Consider the following 20,144-nt stretch of genomic DNA (forward strand, 5'->3'; position numbering starts at 1 on the left):
AACAATCAACTAAAATTCAATTTTTTAACCAATCCAAAACATGATTAAATATGTCTGTTTTACATTAAAATCATCAATGTTACGATCTAACTCGAGTGTATTAGTAAGTGTTTAACATAGAACCTCTAGATAGTATACCTTGGTACCATCTAAATCAATTAAAAAAAACTATATAAATGACCGTATTATAAACATAAACTTTGCATTCATGGGTTAACCATTATCATTCTTACACAAAATAACTTCAAAAGACAACCTAGGTACATGCTATTTCTTAAAATAAGATACATCACCAACTATTTGAGTTCGGGCTTGGCTTGGATGCTGAGTTGTTAGTCACTTTCGTACCGAACCTGCACACAAAAACAAATTGTTCGCTAAGTATTCACTCAGTGATATTTCTATAAACCAACACTTAAAACAAATATTAACATAAAATGCAATTAAGCTATTAATTTCAAATCTCATAATACTAACTATATTCAAATTCTTTCTCAATAAAACATTCAGTTCAATTCAATACTAATCAATTACAATTGATTTCCAATACAGTAGCACAGTAATTCAGTTGTTCAGTACGGTAATTTACCCCATTTAACATAATTTAGACTTTGGCAGATACACAGATCCAACCAACACACCAGTACGGCACAATGTGCCTCATCGGCTTTACCGAAGTAAACAGTAGCAGTACGGTACATAGTACCTCATTGGATTAAACTAAAGTAACAGAAACAGTACGACACACAAAGTGCCTCATCGACACAAGGTCGAAGTATCCCTGTACATAGTACATAGTATCGCACGGCCGTGTCGCCACCCGTGGTATGAGCATGGCCTACAGCACTCCCGTGTACCTGGCCTTGTGGAATTGGAAAACCAGTGTTCAAGGACTCAGTTAATGATTTAGATGTTAAAAACTAAAATTTAAAGAAATCACACTGTTAGTGCTTGGGTTGCCTCCCGGGAAGCACTTATTTAGAGTCTAAGCTCGTTTCACCTCTCTGTTGCGTGGTCATGGTGGTGCGAAGAGTTTACACTCCTCATTCCTGCTATCAATTTTATCAAAATAAAGTTTTAGACGAGTACTATTAACCTTAAATGTGCTGAATTTGGAGTGAGTTATCTCAACTGTACCGTATGGGAAAATGTTAAGTACCGTAAAAGGGATTGCTCTATTAGGTCAAAAGTGGTGATACGAGGGTCTGCTGCATCTAGTAGTACTTTGTCTCCAACCTTAAGTTGATTTGGTGAAACATTGAGACCATCATGGCGTGGTTTTGGTTTATCGTATGTTCTCGATTTCTGTGTCCACCATTCGTCTAGTTCCTCGATCTGAAGTCTTCGTTCTTCATAGATGGGTCCTTTGTTGTTACTTGAACATGGCTCATGTATGCTCTTCGAACGTGTTTCCTGTAAAGAAGGTTGCAACAGATGATCAGTAGTAGTAGCATGATTTATACAACCACCCTCAATAGTTGATGTGTTACTCGAATTACGAGCTTGAAGAGTGATTGTTTCATCACCCACACGAAGTGTGAGTTCACCTGTACCAACATCAATAATAGTTCTAGCAGTTGCTAAAAAGGGTCTTCCTAAAATTAAAGGCATGTTACTATCCTTTTCCATATCTAGAACAACAAAGTTTATTGATTTTAAAAAGAACATCTTCAATGATACCCCTCGAAAATCTAATGTTTTATCAGCCAATTGAATGCTCATCCTAGTTTGTTTGGGTTTCCCAAGACCTAGCTATTTAAACATTTTATAAGGCATAACATTAATGCTCGCCCCTAAATCAGCCAATGCATTATTAACATCTAAGCTACCAATTAAACAAGGAATCGTAAAACTCCTTGGATCTTTCAATTTGTTGGGCAGCTTATTCTGTAGAATGGCTGAGCAAACTGCGCTTAACTCCACCTGGGACGCCTCATCAAACTTCCGTTTATTTGCTAAAAGCTCCTTTAAAAATTTAACTGCGGTTGGCATCTACAAAAGAGCTTCAATAAATGGTAAGTTAATATGTAATTTCTTTAATAATTTAAGGAATTTATCAAATTGTTCATCCGTGTGGTCTTTCCTTGACACTCTGGGGTATGGCACACGAGGTTTGTACTCTTTACTGACCAGTTTTCGCTCACTGTGGTCCACATCATCCTTACCTTTACTCACTACATTTTCTTGCCTCGATTCTAGTTTAGGTTCAACTAACCCTTCTTTATTTTGAACGGTAATCGCATTAAGCTATTCTCTTGGGTTAGATTTAGTGTTACTCAGCAAGCTGCCTTGTGGTCGTTCAGAAATCAATTTAGCAAGCTGGCTTATCTGAGTTTTGAGCCCTTGGATCAATGCTTGTTGATTCTTAAATGCGGTTTTGGTATTTTGAAAACGAGTTTCTAACATCGAGATGAATTTTGTTAGCATTTCCTCAAGGTTCAGCTTCTTTTCCTGCTGGTAAGGCGGTTGTTGAAAACCTGGGGGATGTTGTAGCCTTTGATTTCCCTAGCCACCCAATGAGAAATTGGGAGGGTTCATCCAACCTGCATTATAAGTGTTACTGTTGGGTTATTTTGAGATCTAGAATTATTATTACCCATATATTGAACTTGTTCCTCATCGGTGCTAGGGTTGAAGGATTGATATTCTGTGCATACTCCTCCTTCATTCGAATCGCACCTCATCACTGGATGTACTTGAGTAGAACCATACAAACCATCAATCTTTTTATTTAACATTCTACTTGGTTAGATAGCATAGTAACTGCGTCGAGGTTGAAAATACCGACTACTTTTGTTGGCTTTGTTCTCATGACTTGCCACTAATAGTTATTCAGTGACATCTCTTCAATAAATTCATAAGCCTCTTCAGGTGTTTTGTTGTTTAAAGTTCCATCGGCGGCTGCGTCGATAAGTTTCCTTGTTGAGGGGTTCACACCGTTGTAAAAAGTCTGAACCTGTAACCATAAAGGTAACCCATGGTGAGGGCACCTTCTCAATAGGTCCTTGTATCTCTCCTATGCATCATAAAGAGTTTCTAGATCCATCTGCACAAAAGAAGAGATATCATTCCTCAATTTAGCCGTTTTGGCCGGTGGAAAATATTTAAGTAAGAATTTTTCGGTCATTTGTTCCCAAGTAGTGATTGACCCTCGTGGTAACGAGTTCAACCACTGTTTAGCCTTATTTCTCAACGAAAATGGAAACAACCGAAGGCTTATGGCATCGTCAGACACGCCATTGATCTTAAAAGTGTCGCAGAACTCCAGAAAATTTGCCAATTGATTGTTTGGATCCTCGTCCTGTAAACCATCAAAATGAACAAACTGTTGTATCATTTGAATCATGTTAGGTTTCAGTTCAAAATTATTTGCGACAATAGCAGGTCTAACTATACTCGATTCAGCTCCTGTTAAACTAGGTTTAGCATAATCATACATAGTACGAAGAGCAGGATCCTGGTTTACTGGGTTCGCAACAGGCACAGGAGGTAGCGGATTATTATTATGATTATCAGCCATCTCATCGGTTGTGGTTTGAATATCATCCTCTTACCCTTCCTCTTTGAATCGTAGGCTTCGCTTTATCTCTCTTCGATTTCTGCGTGCTGTGCTTTTGATCTCACTATCAAAAAGTAGAGGTCCTGACGTGTTTCTTCTAGTCATAAACTATAAAAACCTGTTAGAAAGAAATAAAAGAAAATTTAGTAACAAAAATAAAATTTAAATTGTAATAGAATAAATAGCTAAAGTAATAAAAATTAAGCGTTCCTAATATCTTAGTTCCCTGGCAATGGTGCCAAAAACTTGATGTGCGTGATAAGTTTTATATTTATGATTGATCGTACTTGAAAACTAACTATTATCACCATAAAGGCAAGTGCACCTATCGAACAGTAGTATAGCTTATAGAAGACCGGAATGTCGAAACCACAAGAACTAAAAGTACTAGTATTAACCTTCTTTTTATTATTTAGCCTAAAAATAAGGGGATTTGTTTTATCTAAACTAATTAACTAAACTAAGAATGCATAGGAAGTAAATTGGGGAAATACTTTTTGGGAAAACTGATTGATTTAGACAATACCCAAGGAAGAATCCACCTAAACTTCACTTGTTATTTGACTCTGAATTAGACGATTTATTCACTTGACTTGATCCATAGAAATCCCTAATTTACATTATTATCTCTCTCGAGACTAACAACGTCTAACCCTTGGTTGATTAATTGAAATCTCTTCCTAATTAAAACCCCTAGTGTTGCATTAACTCGATCTATGGATTCTCTTATTAGGTTTGACCCTAATCCGTCAGATTTATGTCACCCTATGTCTAGGGGTGCAATCAACTCTGCTTAATTATGCTAGATCTATTCTTAGACAGTGGCTTTTGCTCCTCTGAATAAGCACATCAATACTTGAATCAATATCCTGGAATATTAAAGCAAAAATTAAGAACACATAATTAAGAACAAATCAAGTATTTATCATATAATTCAGAAAATAATAACAAGATCCATCTTAGGTTTCATCCCCCTTAGGTATTTAGGGGATTTAGTTCATATGTGTAAAAGAAAACATCTCAGAAGAATAATGATAACAAAACATAAAGAAAACCCTAAAACCCATGAAGGAAATTGAAGGGAAATCTTTAGTCTTGAAAGAAAATCTTCAGTCTTCAAGGAGAATCCGGCTTCTGAGACGGATCAATCAGCTTTCTTCGAGTAATTCCTTGCCTTCTACTCCGCGTGTCCTTTAGGTTCCCTTCTAGGGTGTTTATATAGGCTTTAGAATGCTTCCAAACCCTCAAAAGTGGCCTTTTCTGAATAAAACTAGATTGGGCTAGACTGTAACAGCCTAATTTTTAGTGGTGTCGGAACAGTGATTTGATATCACTAAATCCGATGAATGAGTCAAAATTTTAATAAATTAATAACTATGAGGCAACTGTGAATATAGAAGTATTTTTCAATTAGTGAAGTGAGTGATTTAACAGAATTAATTAGATAAATTGGGTCGAGAATGAGGTATCGAGACCTCGACTTCATAAACCGAGCCATAAATATTTTTAAAAATATTTATGGAGTGTTATGAGGTAGTATTAAAATTTCGTCAGAAAATTTTAACATTTGAGTGGTTAATTAAAATAAAAAGAACTAAATTGAAAAATGTGTAAAAGTTGCAAAAAAGATTAAATAGCTCAATTGTCAAATGAGGAAGGACCTAAAGTGAAAATAAGCCTAAAAGAGATATTTTGGGCGGCAATAGCTGAGAAAAATCAGGAAAAAGGGTGAAATAAGGGCAAAATTAAAAAATTGCCAAAATTAGCTAAATAAAAATGGGACCAAATTGGAATATCTAGAATTCTCTTCATTTTTGTTTATTTTTATCAGCTGAAAAACAGACATGGAAGAGGGTTCAAGCTGGTTTTCATTCTCTAGCTACATGTAAGTTTAATTCTTGCTTTCTCCTAGAAATTTCTATGTTTTTAGACTTTTACAATTAGGTCCAACTTACTATTTCATTAGTTTTTGATTTCATGGTTAATTTTTAAAGTTTTTATGGATTATTTCTGGAAGAATATTATAAATAAACATAGAATTTAAACTTTAATTTAGATATATGATAATTTTATCAAGTAAAATTGATGGAAATTGATTTTAGGACCTAATTGTGAAAATGTTTGGAATTAAAGTCTAGTGCCGAAATTTTGATTTCCAAAGGTTGTAAAGTAGTTTAAAGTAATAGAATAAAGTGTTAATTGAGAAAAATTAGCTCAATTGAGAGGCTAGTTGAGAAGGGATGAAATTGTTATTTATTAAAAGCTTAGGGGAAAAATGGTAATAAATAGCTTGCACTAAAACAATTTTGGACAGCAGCAGTAGACTAAATTTGAAAAATCACCATAAATTTTATAAATCAAATTATAAGATGAAAAAAATATGAAATTAAATCTTATTGAGTCTAGTTTCACATAGAAGAAACGGTGTAAGCAATGGATTTGTAAATCATGAGATATAATGAATTTTGTGAGACAAGGTCAGAATGAATTCGGGTTCCCCTGTTTTGACTTTGAAAAATCATAAAAAATTTAATAAAAATAATTAGGGACTTAAATTTATATGTATAGAATCCTGAATGAGTCTATTTTCAAAAGAAACAAACAGGAACATAATTAGAATTCTGTACGAGGAGATAATTAATTTTTAGTAAAGAAGGGTCTGAACTGTCAGATAGCAGAACAAGGGTGGTTTTAAAGAATAAATTGTACTTATTGGTTAAACCAAAAATTCTGAAATTTTTTTAGTAAGAAGATATGTGACTCTAGTTTTATGGAAAATTAGTGGATCTTAATATGGAGTTTTGTAGCTCTAGATATAAATAATTTAGTGACTATGACACGAGTGGATAGCTTGAATATTCACATAAGTAATTAGTGAAAATTATGGATAAGCTTACTTACAACTGTGTATGTGTGTGAATGACTTGTGTATAAATTAATCACATGCCCGATTATAATCGATAAATGTTGAATTAGAAATGATATAATATTTTATTTGGAATATTTATTATGAAATTATAATTATCGTTATAATACAAAATCAAACTTGTGAGTTTGTATAACTAAATTTTAGTGACCATTTGTTAATTTTATGAATTTCATGATGTGTTATTTCATATGTATTGATGATAAAATCGTGAATAATGTAAAAGTATGAAAATTGAATAAATGATCAAATTGAGCACTTCAGTTCAGTGACAAGATGAATTGACGGAAAAGACAATGGTTGATCCGTGGCAAAGTGTGAAACGTAGGTATGGTATCATCCATACCGAGCTGTGAAATGTAGGTATGGTATTAACCATACTGAGTTGTGAAACGTAAGTATGGTATCATCCATACCGAGTTGTGAAAGTAGGTATGGTATTAACCATACTGAGTTGTGAAACGTAGGTATGGTATTATCCATACTGAGTTAAGAACGTAGGTATGGCATTTCCCATACCGAGTTGTGAAATGTAGGTATGGTATTTCAATAAGGAAAACCATATTGAGTTGTGAATCGTGGCACTGAGCAACGACGTATGAATATGAAATATGTTTGACAAATGTGTTCATTTATAATTATGGAATTATGTACCTCATGTGTGCTATTTGCATAAAGATGATATTTCAAATATTTTGGTGAGTAAAGCTTAAATATGAAACAGTATGAAACCGAGACAAGTTGTTATAAAAATATATTTAAATTATCTGTAAATGTTTCGTACTCCTCGATAATGCCTCGTACTCTATTTCGGCAACGGATACGGGTAGGGGCTGTTACATTTATTGGTATCAGAGCTTCGGTTTAGCCGACTCTCAGATAGAATGAGATGTGTAAAGTGTTTAGAAATAAATGCCATATAAATCTGTGATAGTGTGAAGTGTATGATCCGATCTAATTTTTGTTTTACTTATAGATAGAAATACTTTTCAATCGAGTCATTTTAGAAAGTGTTGAAAGTGAAACTAAGGTGTTTGAGTAAGAATGTGTTTATGATGAGTCGAAACTTGGAAAGGTATGAAAAAGAGTTCATGATATAAATGTGATGATGTACGAAATGAAATAATCATAAATCGAGAAATATGGGAAAAGGGAAATGAAATAAAAGTTTATCTTGTGATGGGCGCGTTTATGTTGTTTGGTATTTGTATGATATTATGTTGTTGATAAATGCTATGTTAGATGTGTGTATATATAAGAGTTAAAAGTCGAGGCTTTAGAATCTTCACCCCCTATCATTATGGTGTTATATAATAAAGTTTATGAAATTTATATCGAATAAGTTCACAAGTGTGAAACCAAAGAATTTAAGAAGTGGAATAATTAATAATGTGGTCAGAGATAAGAATGGTTTAGCAAGTAAAAACAGTTCAGAAAGAGATGATAGATTGTTCTGAAAATCATTCAAATTAAGCAATGCCACAGTTAAAGAAGAGGACAATCAACTTATCCAGGTATGATATCTAAAGAATGTGTTATTAGGAATTCTTCAAGTTTTCTTGAGAAGATTGACATCGACAAAGTGTGGATTGCGATTGTTCAAGCTAAATTTTTATATTGATTTTCTTTTCTTAGGTAAGATTGATTAAGGTCAATGACATAAATCGAGATGTGGTGTTTTGTTTGAAATAATGCCGTTAGTAAAGCTTTTTTACTAGCATGTTACGAAAATTATGAAAGATTATGTGTTTTGAGTTGTTTTAACAACTTGAAGAGGAAATTATTTTGAAAGGTTATTATTTTTTGACAGTTAAAATTGACTCAGATGTTTTAATCAGAACAAGTTATTCAGTTGGAAGGTAAATTAAGATATATGCATGTAAATCGATCCTCGAGTTTGGAAATGAATTTTATGTATTCATGGGTAAATAGATGGATAGTCTGAGGAAAAAAATGCTAAATACTTCTTGATCCCAAGAGTTTAAAGTGTTGAATATCATAGAAAGATTTGAATTTAAGACAGCAATGATGATTTAAGCTATTGAAAGATTGTGAGTGGTGATAAACGCCAAATTATACATGTTTTTAACCCAAATACTTAGCATATTTATGGATGTTTATTACTAGATTTGTGGATTTTGGTACTCTTAATTTGATTATCTCAAGTTTTGTACTCAGGAGAACACCAAGAGTCAAAAGGAACCAAAAATAAGCCAAAAGGGGACAAAACGGACCAAATCGAGAAGATGACATGACCTAAGCCTTGCCACATGGGCTGTTCACACGCCCGTGTCTTTCGAGGGTGTCAACCAAGGTTTTCACGATTCACATGGCCTAGCCATTGACCCACACAGCCGTGTGCAATTTAACGGATCAAACACGGCCTGGCAATCACGTCACACGAACGTGTCCCTTTTTCAAAGAGTTGTATTTTACACGGAAAAGGATATTTATGGAGGAAGAAAGTCAATCCAAAGCCTATATAAACACCCTAAGTATGACTTAGAAAGGGGCCGCTCTCTCCAGAACTTTTCTGAAGTACAGAACCACACGCCGGGAATTACTTGAAGAAAGTCAGACGATCCATCCTAAAAGCCGGAGCTACTCCAAGACTGAAGATCTCTCTCAGAATTCCTTTAGGGGTTTTAGAGTTTTCTTTATGTTTTGTTATTTTCATACTTTTGAGATGTACTCTTATTTTATTATGAACTAAACCCCTTAGATACCTAAGGGGGTTGAAACCTATGATGGATCTTGTTATTATTATCTGAACTGTATGATAAATACTTGATTTGTTCTTAATTATGTGTTTTAATGCTTGAGTTAATATTCCGGGTATTAATTCATGATTTCATGTGCTTATACAGAGGAGCAAAGTCCTTGTCTAAGAGTAGATTTGGCATAATTAAGCGGAGTTGATCGAACGCCTAGAAATAGGGTTACGAGATTTTGTCGAATTAGGGTGAAACCTAATATGGGAGTCCATAGATCGATTTACTGCTTTCCTAGGGGTTTTAATTAAGAAAGAAATTTCGATTAATTCAACTGAGGGTTAGGTGTTATTAGTCTCGAAAGAGATAATAATATAGGTTAGGGAGTCTCACGGATCAAGTCAAGTGAATAAATCGTCTGGTTCAGAGTAAGATAACAAGTGAAATCTAGGTGGATTCCTCCTTGGGTGTCATCTTTATCAATTACTTTTCTTCAAGTCTTTTTCCAAATTTTCTCTTTGCTTTAGTTTAATTAGTTAATTAATTTAGTTAGTTAGTTTAATAAACAATATCTCCTTATTTCTAGGTTAAATAATAAAAAGATAGTTATTACTAGTACTTTTGGTTCCCTTGAGTACGATATCCCGGTCTTGCCATTCCTATACTATTGTTCGATAGGTGCGCTTTCCTTTTCGTCGTGATAATAGTTAGTTTAGGTTTGATCTTCATAATAAATATTTATTACTTGTTACGAATCACGCGATCAAGTGGCTATCGAATAACTTTTGAGAGGAGTAAATGTAAATATGTATGCTCTGAGTAGTGAAGTCTTTGTTTACCTTGCGAGCGACGATTACTCAATTGATCTTGTATAATGACAGTTCGATCCTAGTTGAGATGAAGGCTGAAATTGATACTTTTATTTCGAATTTGCGAATTTAGTAATGTGTTAGTAAATTGAAAGTAATCGAGTACAATGTAAGTCGACTTCTGACTCAGAGTTTAAGAATGAACCCAATGATTGTTTGACATTCTGAGAAAAATTTTGCTTACCGAGGAATCCTTAGTTATACGGGAATTTTTTTTTGTACGAAGCTTATTACGGTAATTTGTCTGTTCATTCAGAAAGTAACGAGATGTATGGTAATTTGATATAGATGTAATGGTAGTTGGTTATGAAATGCGACATTTCTGAATCCATGTTCAGGTATCTGATTTGTCAACAGGTTAAGCCAAATATACAATGTTTTTAAGATTACTACAACTAGCAATGATACTGAAGTAGAAATGAGATAAAGTTATTGTAAACTTCATATCGGGACTTTCCCTATCTCTGAAAAAGATTGAGATTACTGGACTGTTATTGATTGACTGACCCATAATGGATTGAATGAGTATATGTTTCAGAGATTATCTGATTACGAGGAGTGTTAATCTTTATTAATCAGGTAAAAATTTGAGGGTTATATTGTGAATTTGGAGAAAACTACCGAAAGCTCTGAATAAGCGATTGTATTATTGACATTGCATTCCATCTTCAGAATGATGGCCAGTTTAAAAAAATGATTCAGAATATTGAAAATATGTTCCATTTCTATGTTCCGAAGTTTTAAGGTAACTGGGAAGTTGAGTCTATAATTTATCGGGCCGTATGAGATTATAGAGAGTATAAGACCAGTGATGTATTGACTAACTTCACAATTAGAGTTAGAAAAAGTTTAAAATGTGTTTTGTGTATCTATGTTGTGATGGTTTTCAATCAGATTTCTTTGTATATTCATTCTCTAATAGAAGTCAAGATTTAGCTGACGTGTCACTTAACGAAAGGCTCATCAAAATTTTTGATGTGAAAGATTAAAGAGTCAAGATATAAAAGAATAACCTTAGTAAAGGTTCTTAGGCAACATTACGGGATGGAGGTTTTATGCAGAAACCTTAACCTCTTTTTTGGTAAGATTTTCGGGGACGAAAATCCCTAAAGGGGGGAGAGTTGTAATAGCCTAATTTTTAGTGGTGTCAGAACAGTGATTTGAGATCACTAAATCCGACGAATGAGTTAAAATTTTAATAAATTAATACCAACGAGGCAACTGTGAATATAGAAGTATTTTTGAATTAGTGAAGTGAGTGATTTAAAAGAATTAATTAGGTAAATTGGGTCGAGAATGAGGTATCGAGACCTCGACTTCATAAACCAAGCTATAAATATTTTTAGAAATATTTATAGAGTATTAGTGAGGTAGTATTAAAATTTCGTCAGAAAATTTTAACGTTTGAGTGGTTAATTAAATAAAAAGGACTAAATTGAAAAAGGTGTAAAAGTTACAAAAAAGATTAAATAGCTCAATTGTCAAATGAGGAAGGACCTAAAGTGCAAATAAGCCCAAAAGAGATATTTTGGGCAGTAATTGCTGAGAAAAATCAGGAAAAAGGGTGAAATAAAGGCAAAATTAGAAAATTGCCAAAATTAGCTAAATAAAAATGGGACCAAATTGGAATATCTAGAATTCTCTTCATTTTTCTTTATTTTCATCAGCTGAAAAACGACATGGAAGAGGGTTCAAGATGGTTTTCATTCTCTAGATACATGTAAGTTTAATTCTTGCTTTCTCCTAGAAATTTCTATATTTTTGGACTTTTAAAATTAGGTCTAACTTACTATTTCATAAGTTTTTGATTTCATGGTTAATTTTTAAAGTTTTTATGGATGAGTGCTGGAATAATATGATGAATAAACATAGAATTGAAGCTTTAATTTGGATATATGATAATTTTATTAAATAAAATTGATGGAAATTGATTTTAGGACCTAATTGTGAAAATGTTTGGAATTAAAGTCTAGTGCCTAAATTATGATCTCCAAAGGTTGTAAAGTAGTTTAAAGTGATAGAATAAAGTGTTAATTTAGAAAAATCAGCTCAACTGAGAGGCTAATTGAGTAGGGACGAAATTGTTATTTATTAAAAGCTTAGGGGAAAAATGGTAATAAACAGCTTGCACTAAAATAATTTTGGACAGCAGCAGTAGACTAACTTTGTAAAATCACCATAAATTTTATAAATTGAATTAGAAGATAAAAAAATATGAAATTAAATCTTCTTGAGTCTAGTTTTTCATAGAAGAAACGGTGTAAGCAATGGATTTGTAAATCATGAGATATAATGAATTTTGTGAGACAAGGTCAGAATGAATTCGGGTTCCCCTATTATGACTTTGAAAAATCATAAAAAATTGAATAAAAATAATTAGGGGCTTAAATTTATAATTCTAGAATCTTGAATGAGTCTATTTTCAATAGAAACAAACAAGAACATTATTAAAATTCTTTACTAGGAGATAATTAGTTTTTAGTGAAGAATGGTCGGAACTGTTAGACAGCAGAATAGGGGTGACTTTAAAGAATAAACTATACTTATTGGTTAAACCAAAAATTCTGAAAATTTTATAGTAAGAAGATATATGAGTCTAGTTTTAGGGAAAATTATCGGATCTAAATTTGTAGTTCCGTATTTCAAAATAAAAATAATTTAGTGACTATGACACGAGTGGATAGCTTGAATATTCACATAAGTAATTAGTGAATATTATGGATAAGCTTACTTACAAGTGTGTTATTTATACCAAGGATGTCGATGGAGAGGAGGAGGAAAAAATATATATATGTGTGTGTGTGTGTGTGTGTGAATGACTTGTGTATAAATTGATCACATGCCCGATTATAATCGATAAATGTTGAATTAGAAATGATATAATATTTTATTTAGAATATTTATTATGAAATTATAATTATCGTTATAATACAAAAATAAACTTGTGAGTTTGTATAGCTAAATTTTAGTGACCATTTGTTAATTTTATGAATTTCATGATGTGTTATTTCATATGTATTGATGATAAAATCGTGAATAATGTAAAAGTATGAAAATTGAATAAATGATCAAATTGAGTACTTCAGTTTAGTGACAAGATGAATTGACGGAAAAGACAATGGTTGATCCGTGGCAAAGTGTGAAACGTAGGTATGGTATCATCCATACCGAGTTGTGAAACGTAGGTATGTATCATCCATACTGAGTTGTGAAAGTAGGTATGGTATTAACCATACCGAGTTGTGAAACGTAGGTATGGTATAATTCATACTGAGTTAAGAACGTAGGTATGGCATTTCCCATACTGAGTTGTGAAATGTAGGTATGGTATTTCAATAAGGAAAACCATACTGAGTTGTGAATCGTGGCACTGAGCAACGACGTATGAATATGGAATATGTTTGACAAATGTGTTCATTTATAATTATGGAATTATGTACCTCATGTGTGCTATTTGCATAAAGATGATATTTCAAATACTTTGGTGAGTAAAGCTTAAATATGAAACAGTATGAAACCGAGACAAGTTGTTATGAAAATATATTTAAATTATCTGTAAGTGTTTCGTACTCCTCGATAATGCCTCGTACTCTATTCCGGGGACGGATACGGGTAGGGGGTGTTACATCGATAGGGACACGCCTATGTGACACGCCCGTGTAGGGTGGTTTAAGCGGTGTTAGAGTTTGCTAAATAGACACAAGCGTGTGGTCTACCCGTGTGGGGAAATCCAGGTCGTGTTGATTTCCCATGTTGACCCATTTTCTCCGTTTTTGGCCCGTTTCTCGCTCTTTTTACTCTCCTATGCTCACCTAAGTATAAAACATGAAATTAAGAGATTAGGAGCATCGAATTCCACAAATATAATGATAATTCATCCAAAAATGTGCTAAGCATGGGTTAAAAATATGTATAAATTATGACTTATCAATGACAATGGTAACCCTGTTACAAAATCCATTATGATGCAGTCCTATTTCCATTCAGGAATCTTAATAGGCTGAAGTAAACCAGTTGGAACCTGATACTCGGCTTTAACTCGCTGACATGTCAAACATTTAACCACAAATTCCACTATATCCCTCTTTATACTTGGCCACCAATACAATTCTCGTAAATCTTGGTACATTTTTGTTCCTCCAGGATGTAATGCGAATGGACTGTCATGTGCTTCTTGAAGTATCAACTCTTTCAATTCTGAATCATTCGGGACACAAATCCGGTTACGAAATCTCAGACAACCATGTTCATCAATGCTGAAATTCTCTGCTACACCACTCTGAACCATTTCTTTTCTCTTCGTTAGCTTGTCATCTTTTAATTAATCTGACTTGATTTGTTCGAACATCACTAGTTTAATTCTTAGTCTAGCCAATAATCCTCCATCACCACTAATACTGAGCTGTGCAAACATCGCTCGCAATTCGATTGCAGCTTTTCTACTCAATGCGTCAGCTACCACGTTAGCTTTACCTGGATGATAGTCAATAACACAAACATAATATTTTAAAATTTATATCCACCGATGTTGTCTCAAATTCAATTCTTTCTATGACAGAAGATACTTGAGACTTTTATGATCAGTGTAGATGTAGCATTTCTCACCGTACAAATAATGCCTCCAAATCTTCAGAGCAAAAATCACAGCTGCTAATTCCAAATCGTGAGTCAAATAATTACATTCATGCGGTTTCAATTGCCGTGAAGCATAAGCAATCACTTTCCCACTTTGTATTAGTACACATCCAAGACCATTTAAAGAAACATCACTGTAACAGTCCGGTTGTGACCCTAGTCAGAACAGTGGTTTCGAGACCACGTAACCGATTCTGAAAAAAATATATTTTAATATTATTTTCTGTGTTTGTGATATGTGAATTTTTATCTGCAAAGTTTCTGTGATTTAATTTGTCTGTTTCTGTGCTTAATTATGAAAAAGGATTTAATCGCATAAAAGGTGAAATTAGCATGCTACATGTTTAATGTATGTATTTGAAATGGCTTTGGACTAATAGGTCCTTATGTGGTTATTTGACCATATAATGTATTAAATGACTTTGTTGAACATTAGTACATGGTTTATTAATGTTTAAATGCAAGGGTATTTTAGTAAAAGGTTTAATATATGTTGTTTAATAAAAACAAAACATAAATGGCCATGCAAAATTTACCTCTTGGCCGATGATGAAGGATAAAAAGAAAGCCATTGAAGCATTTTTAGATTCGGCACTTGCATGCTTAAATTGTAAGTTCATTCGAGTTCGATTTTTGATAATTTCTACATTTCTGTAATCGTTGCTTCGTGTTCTTCAAAACCCATGTCTGAATTTCTGTTTCTGTGAAGATTATGAAATGTGTCATTGACGATTATATAAGCTTTGTAATGTTTTTATATGGATTATAAAAGATATATGTGAGATTATCATGCTTTGTTCTTAAATTTTTGATGAAATAGAGCTATTTGGGCTAATTTATGAAAATGAGGTTTTGAAGGACTAAATTGTGAATTAAATATGTTATTTGGGATTGTATGAAAGCTACGTATATTCGGCTCTTGGTGAATTTTGCATATTTGTGATTTTGTGAAAAATAGACTAAATTGTCTAAGTGTGAAAATGTAAGGGCTAAAATGCAAAGTGCCCTAAATATGTGTTCATGGATTATTTTGAATGAAATGAATGATTGAATGGTTGAATTTGAATTGTATTAGATCAATAACAAAGAAAATTAGACTTAGATCAAAGGAAGTCCAAAATAGTCAAACAGTCGACTCGTTTCCCTCCAAAATTCGTACGAGGTAAGTCAAATAACAATTACGTGTGAAATTGACTAAATTCTGCGAATACAAACTGTAATCTGTATTGGATGGCCTTGAGATCCTGATGACTAAATTTCGAGTAAACTTCGATAATATGCTAGTATCTGAAAAGCTCTGTATGTTTTTAAAAGAACGTTGACTTGGTCTGAGATATTGTGTAAGACCGTGTCTGTGACACAGGCCTCGATTTGAGATTTACATATAAGACCATGTCTGGGACATAGGCATCGTATCTGATTTCGCGTAAGACCCTGTTTGGGATAGAGGCATCGATACTGAATTACATGTAAGACCACGTCTGGGACGTCAGCATTGTACCCTTTTATGAGAATCTGAATCGTTTCTGAACCGTCTGATGATAGAGTACGAGATATGGGAATGAATAAATAAAATGTATAATCTATACAGGTATGTTTGTATCGTACTAAATTTCTAAATATGAAAGACTATGTTTCTGTGAAATAATGAATGCGAAGTATGTATGAAATCATGGAAATGAAACATGACATGTATACAAGAAAATGAGCATGGTTAGGCTCATGAACTGTTCTGTGAAATGGTTATGAATTCTTGCTGTTGATTTGTACTTTATATGATTTAATAGTTAAACCAATTGTATTTGGCTTACTAAGCTCTTTGTAGCTTACTCGGTGTGATTTCTGTCTGTTATACAGTTATAGTAGCTATTGAAGGCTAGGGGATAGTCGAGGAATTGTCACCATACTATCGAACTCATTTTGGTACTTTTGAAAGTGTAAAATTTTTAAGTATGGCATGTATAGGCTAGAATGTCTATGTATTTAAGTTTTGCTATGTATATATATTATGCCATAAGAGTTGGCTAGCAAATGGTATGTATGTGCTTAGTTTTGGTAAATGGTTTGTGATGCCAAATTGTGTATGCTTGTAATGGATATATGCCCTTTTATATGGTGATCATTTTGAAATATGGAAAGTTGAGGAAATGTTAAGTTTAAGCATGAGTTAGAAGGTGCCATAAGTGAGCTATGAAATGAACATTTTGGCATGTTGTTGTAATAAGATTTTTAATGTGTTTGGCATAAATTTGAATAGGTTATTGAATGATGGTGATTTAGTTATAATGAAGCATGTTTTAAGCATGGAATTGGCTGAAAATTTTGGTATAAATGTTGTTTAATATTGTTTGTAGGAATAACCTAAAAAAGGGTGGCAAGTTGGCTTAAACCAAGCCTACATTGTGAAACACAGTCAGGGAACACGAGCGTGAATTGTGGCTCTGTATGCAAAGTAGTAACCTCTTAAGATCACACGGTTAAGACACATAGGCGTGTCATATGACCTTGAACTTAAGTCAGTAGCTAGCTAAGTATTACACGGCCATGGCACACGGCCGTGTGTAAAAGTCAGTATATATATTCTGTTTTGGCATGATTGGATCACATGGGTGTGTCTGGTGCCCGTGTAAGGCACACAGCCTGGTCGCACGGGCGTGTGACCTCAACAGAATTAAAAAAAAAAAAATTAAGTTCTGAAAGTTCTAAATGTGCTCGATTTAGTCCCGACCTTTTCTAAAAGTATGTCTTAGGTCTTGGAGACCTCCATAAGGGATGAATTGTTGATTTGCTTATGCAATAATACTATATGATATCTGTGATTCTGTATTTATCTGAAATGTTCTGTCTATCTGGTAACGCCCCTTACCTATTCCAGCAACGATTACAGGATAGAGGTGTTACAATCACTGTACACAATGAAATCTTTTCCCGACTCCAGTAAAGTCATACAGGTGCTTCTGTTAACATCTGCTTCAATGTTTCAAAACTTTTCTGACACTGCTCATTCCAAACAAATGGAACATTCTTTTGCAATAATTTCATCATTGGTAAAGCTATTTTCAAAAATCCGTTCACGAACCTTCGATTATATCCAACCAATCCGAGAAAACTACGTACCTCTGACATAGTTTTAGGAGTTTTCCACTGTAAATTGCTTCAATTTTCTTTGGGACCACTCTAATTCCATCTTTCGATACCACATGACCAAGAAATACTACCTCTGAGAGCCAAAATTCGCATTTGCTCAATTTCCCATACAATTATTTCTCCCGTAATGTTTGTAAAACAATTTGAAGATGTTGATCATGTTTAGATTCAGACTTTGAATATACCAAAATGTCATCAATAAAGACTACTACGAATTGGTCCAAGTAAGGCTGAAAAATCTGGTTTATAAGATCCATAAAAGCAACTGGAGCATTTGTTAATCCAAATGGCATCACTAAGAATTCATAATGCCCATACTGTGTTCGAAATGCTGTCTTTGGTACGTCACTTTCTTTCACCTTTAACTGATAATAACCCGATCTTAAATCAATCTTTGAAAACACAAAAGCTCTTTTCAATTGATCAAACAAATCATCAATATGATGTAATGGGTATTTATTCTTGACGGTCACCTTGTTCAACTATCAGTAGTCAATGCATAACCGCATCGAACTATCTTTCTTTTTAACAAATAACACTGGAGCTCCCCATGGTGATGTACTAGGTCGAATAAAATCTCGATCCAATAAATCTTGCAGCTGTACCTTCAACTCTTTCAACTCAGTTGGTGACATACGATATGGAGGTATCGACACTGGATCTGTACCCGGATAGACTTTGATCACAAATTCAACTTCCCAATCAAGAGGTAATCCAGGTAACTCTTCAGGGAATACATCAGGAAATTCACAAACAATTCAGATTTTACTACATTTACTTTCCACCGAATCCAAATTAATAACATATGCTAAGAAAGTAGTACAACCCTGATAAAAAAGCTTACTAGTTTTGATTGCCGATATAATACGAATTAATCCACTGGTTCGAATACTATTTACTTCAACCTGGTCTCCATTTTCATTTTGAACAATAACCTTCTTTTTATAACAGTCCGATATTACTCCATGTTCTGATAGCCAGTCCATACCCAGTATAATGTCAAAGTCGCCAAATGGCAAAATCAATAGATCAACAGGAAAAGTTCTGTCTTGAAACATTAATAGACTTCTTCTACATATTCGATTCACTAACATTGTTTTCCCTAGAGGACAAGACACTTCTACTATTACTCTAGACAGTTTAGGTTTTAATTTTCCCATCTCAACTAGTTTTGTATTAACATAAGAATGTGACTATCCCAGATCTATCAAAGCATAAACGGGTTTTGAATGTAATAGAAATATACCTGTCACCACATCGTGTGCATCTCTTTTTTCTCGAGTTCTTACAACATATGCTCGGGCTGGAGCTCTAGCTTCCGATTGTTGAGTGGCAACTTCACTTGTCCTTCTAGCTTCTCCTCTACTGATTGAACCACATTTACCTGATCCTCGACCTCTGGAAGCAGATTCAGATCTCTGCGACATTGTTGGTGTTGCTTTATCAATCTTTGGACAGTCTTTTACAAAATGATCAGTGGATCCACATCGAAAACAACCTCTAGTTAATCTCTAACATTCACCCCAATGTTTATTCCCACAATGTTGACATTCCAAAATTTCAGTATTTTTGGATGGCCCTCTAACGCTAATAGTGGAAACTATCGTCTGTCTACCACGATTTCTGTCACTTCTATCTAATCTAGAACCAAATCTTCCACTACTTCAAAATTCTTTTGATCTCTTAGGTTGTGGATTAGAGCTTGTAGTTCCGGAACGCTTTCCAAGTGAATGAGAAGTTTCAAGCTTTTTATCTAACCCCAACACTTGCTCAACCATTTTGGCTCTCTCAATTAAATTCGTAAAATCAGTAATCCGTAGGGACACCAACTGTAGTCATAATTCATCACGGAATCCTCTTAAAAATTATTTACATCTGTCAGCTTCAGTCGGTACAAATTTAATTGCATATCTGCTCAATCTCAAAAACTCCCGTTCATAATCGCTATGGACATCTCACCTTGTTTCAACATCAAGAACTCATGTTTTATGTCTTCCATATATAATTCTCCCAAATATTTCTTTTGAAACTCCTTTAGAAAGAATTCCCAACTTATCTGTTCCTCCGGTACATGTTGAGTTACTGATTCCCACCATACATAAGCTCTCTTTGTAATAAAGAAATAGCATACAATAAACATTCCTGTGGGGTACATTCATGTTGTTTCAGGATTCTATTTGTAGTTTCTATCCAGTTTTCAGCTACAGACGGGTCAACTTCCTTTGATCCCAGGAATTCGGTAGCACCATACTTCCGCAATTCTTTAATCGGAGCTCATCGAGTTAGAGGGGTAGGAG

At 33.8% G+C, this 20,144-nt stretch overlaps 1 non-coding gene across 1 annotated transcript; it reads left to right on the forward strand.

Moving 5' to 3' along the window:
• Positions 1-2,972: 2,972 nt before the first annotated feature.
• On the forward strand, positions 2,973-3,079 carry LOC128290941 (small nucleolar RNA R71). The gene has a single exon (XR_008280720.1). It is a non-coding gene; the product is annotated as a small nucleolar RNA R71 (small nucleolar RNA).
• The last annotated feature ends 17,065 nt before the right edge of the window (positions 3,080-20,144 follow it).

The sequence above is a fragment of the Gossypium arboreum genome, chromosome 3, assembly GCF_025698485.1.
Source record: "Gossypium arboreum isolate Shixiya-1 chromosome 3, ASM2569848v2, whole genome shotgun sequence".
NCBI lineage: Eukaryota > Viridiplantae > Streptophyta > Magnoliopsida > Malvales > Malvaceae > Gossypium > Gossypium arboreum.